The sequence below is a fragment of the Dipodomys spectabilis genome, unplaced genomic scaffold (assembly GCF_019054845.1).
Source record: "Dipodomys spectabilis isolate Male_0828 unplaced genomic scaffold, ASM1905484v1 ptg000003l, whole genome shotgun sequence".
Classification (NCBI taxonomy): domain Eukaryota; kingdom Metazoa; phylum Chordata; class Mammalia; order Rodentia; family Heteromyidae; genus Dipodomys; species Dipodomys spectabilis.
The window spans coordinates 570,426-573,157 of record NW_024870680.1 but is presented as its reverse complement, the minus strand read 5'-3'; positions in this window follow the sequence as shown (position 1 = coordinate 573,157).

Sequence of the window (2,732 nt, the reverse complement as noted above, 5' to 3'; positions counted from 1 at the left end):
TCTGCATGACTCTGTTTTCCAGTGAACCAGCCATAAAGCCAGAAGTGGAGCTGTGGCTCAAGTGGTACACTGCCAGACATGAAAAAAATAGGCACAGCACATAAGCCCTGAGCTCAAGTCACTACTACTACTATTACTACTGCTACGAAGAGTGGTAGTAGTAGCAATTGTAGTCATATGAATTAAAAATAAGAATGTGAGATCGTTGATTCACAATAAAAATAAATTTTGTGAGTAATTCTCCCATTAAATAGCTTTTTGGCCCTCAACTACTTGGGCCTCACCTCTACCCCAAAATTTGTTATTTATTTATTTTTGACAGTCATGGGGCTTGAACTCTGGGCCTGGGCACTGTCCCTCAGCTCTTCTGCTCAAGGTGAGCATTCTACCACTTGAGCCACACTGCCACTTCTGGATTTCTGAGTGGTTTATTGGAGGTAAGAGTCTCATGGACTTTCCTGCCCTAGCTGGCTTTGAACCATGATCCTCAGATCTCAGCTTCCTGAGTAGCTAGAATTACAGGCATGAGCCATCGGCATCTGGGATCTTGTTTCAGAGATAGAAGCTCACAGACTTTTCCTACTAGGCTAGTTTTAAACAGTGATGTTCCGTGTCTCTATCTCTTGAGTAGCTAAGATTCTAAGTCTGATTCATCAGTGCCTGAGTATAATGCCTTTTTATAGTCTTTTTCTTTTATTATTTTCTTCTTTTCCTGGGGCTTGAACTCAGGGCCTGGGTACTGCCTCTGAGCTTTTATACTCGATTGGTAATCCATCCCTGAAGCCAGAGTTCCACTTCTGGCTAATTGGTGGTAGTTGGAGATACAAAAGTCTTATAGATTTTCCTGTATGGGCTGGCTTTGAACTGCAATTCTCACATTTGAGCCTCTTGAATATAATCATGAGCCACTGGTCCCTGCCTTAAAATGCATTTTCTCTTCTCCCTTCTCCTCTCTTTCCCTCCTCTTCTACTTCCCTCCCCTCCTCTCTCTCTCTTCCCTCCCCTCTCCCCCTCCCTCTTCCTGTCCTCTTCCTCTTCCCTCCCCTCCCTCTACCCTTCCCTCCCTCTTCTTTTCCCCTTCCCCTTCCCTCCCCTCCCCTCCCCTCCCCTCTCCTCTCCCTCTCTTTGTCTGTGCTTGGATTCCGGCCTGGACGCTGTCCAGAGTTGTTCAGCTCTAGACTGGTGCTCTACCCCAAGAGCCTGAACCCTGTTTCCGGCCTTTGAGGCGGGGGCGGCGCTTTACAGGAGACGGAATCTCGCGAGTTTCCTGCTCAGGCTGGCTTTGAACCGAGCTCCTCTGGCGTCGGCTTCTGGAGCTGCTGGGATCTAGCGCCAGCCTAGAATGACCGCGGCTCTGGGCGCCTGAGATCTCCTCCTCTTTCCCCCTGGAACTCGCTCAGGGGGTGTTCGGAGCCTACCGAGCCGCTGGCCTGGGGCCCACGCGGAGAAGTAGACTACTCCGGGAGGGACGCTGCCGAGCGCGCGCGGCCCACGGAGGGCGCGCGTCTGCCGGGGAGACACTGGGGAAGCCGCCGCCGCCGCCCGCGCCCGCCGAGGCTCGCCGAGCCTCGAGCCGAGCCTGGCCCCGCCCCGTCCCCGTTGTGCCGGTCTGCCCGCCGCCAGCAGGCTCGGAGCCGCCGGGGACTCGGTGAGTATGGACCCGGAGCGGCCTGGCGCCTTTCTCTCGCTTCCTGCCGGTTTCCAGGCCTAGCTTAGGTCCTCGGTCCGGTCATCCTTCGGAAGGCCGCCAGCGCCAGGAGTCTTCAGTTTCAGAGTGTGCAACTCAGTGGCTTGCATTATTGGAGTTTTCTATAGATTTTAACCGATCTACCGTGTAGGTTTCTAAAATTAACTACACTACGTGGCCCCTAACGTGCCCAGTATTTCAGTAGTGCTGGCCTTAGGTGAATCTGTGCAAAAGCTTAATAGGAAGTTTTGTTTTGTTTTCTAAGGAAACTCCGTGATGTGAAAGCCCTGTCTGTGGCTGTGTTTTAAAAACTGGGCACAAATCAGTATTCAGATAGATTAGAGGAGCTTGGAAGAGGGAGTCTGTGACATGTTTGATCAATAGGGAGAACCCCCAACTGTATATTCACTTCTTTTGTGTTAAATACCAGAGATTAATTGTTGCTTATTATCACTAGCTCTAGCTCCGGGATTCACCAGGTAAAAAGATGAAATTACCCTGGAGATTGAAGTGATTGAGAAAACATTTTCATGAATAAAAAACAGTAATTTTATTTTGTTTTTTTTTTGTGTGTGTGTGATGGATCGGCCCCAAACGAAAGTTTCCTGCATTCTAGGCCAGTCAGACCTTCTATCATCAGTCTATCATCAGTCAGACCTTCTTCAAAGGACTTTTGCAGTTAAAATTATGAACGTGATTTCTGTTCTTTTTCTTTCTTTCTTTTCCCCTCCCTGGTCCTGGGGCTTGAACTGGGCTTGTGCACTATCTTTGAGCTTCTTTTTGCCCAAAACTTAAACTCTACCACTTGTGCCACTTTGGGTTTTTTGGTAGTTTATCGTATATAAGAGCCTTATGAACTTTTCTGCCTGCAAGGCTTTGAACTACGATCCCCAGATTTCAGCATCCTGATTATAGGCATGAATTTTCAGTGCCTGCCCCAATTTCTATTCTTTATAGTACCAGGCATTGGAAGATAATCCAAGATTAAATCATCTTGGATTAAAACTAATCAATTTAAAGAGACGTGAGGAAAACAGGTGTGGGT